The following is an 832-nucleotide window of genomic DNA, read 5'->3' as shown; positions in this document are numbered from 1 at the left end:
GCTAACCCCGAGCACAGCATTCCAGAACCTATGACTCTCATGCCTGAAGCATCTCCATGCATAGACTTAAAGCAGAAATGGGGGAGAAGAGAGAGAGAGAGAGAGAGAGAGAGAGAGAGAGAGAGAGAGAGAGAGAGAGAGAGAGAGAGACAGAGACAGAGACAGAGAGAGAGACAGAGAGAGAGAGACAGAGAGAGAGAGACAGAGAGAGAGAGAGACAGAGAGAGAGAGACAGAGAGAGAGAGACAGAGAGAGAGAGAGAGAGAGAGAGAGAGAGAGATGCATAAAAGGAAAGCAATAAGCCGCCATCCAAAATCTTTGGCAATTATATACACCAATGGAACCAGGGACTATTAAGCCCCAGGAGGCCCAGGAGAGAGGAAGTGCTGGTAAGAATCTGCAAATGAGACTGGAGAGATGGCTCAGCAGTTGAGTGTTTGCTGCACCATCATGAGGACAGGAACTTTGGATGCCAGCACCCACATAACAAGCTGGGTGGCTGGCACACACCTGTAACCCTAGCTCTGAAGCAGAGGAGGAGACAGAATAGTCGGGGCTTGCTGGCGTTTAAGGCAGTGGAGAAGGTGGGAGCCCTAGGTTTGAGAAGAGAAGCTACCTTAATGGAGCAGATGGGCAGTGAGAGGGGAGGAATCCGATGCCTCACTCTGGACTCTGAGCTCACATACACAATTGTGCACACACATGCATGAGCATACGCTCACGCCCACAAATACATTCATTTCTTAAAAAGTATCTGAAAAATATATGGGTCAGATTCAGGCCCTTCATGCTCTGTGGAGTTCCTTTAGTTCCGTTTGAATAGTAAGCCTCT

This window comes from Rattus norvegicus, chromosome 8 (assembly GCF_036323735.1).
Source record: "Rattus norvegicus strain BN/NHsdMcwi chromosome 8, GRCr8, whole genome shotgun sequence".
Classification (NCBI taxonomy): Eukaryota; Metazoa; Chordata; class Mammalia; order Rodentia; family Muridae; genus Rattus; species Rattus norvegicus.
The sequence above is the reverse complement of the archived record's forward strand: the minus strand, read 5'-3'. Positions refer to the sequence as shown.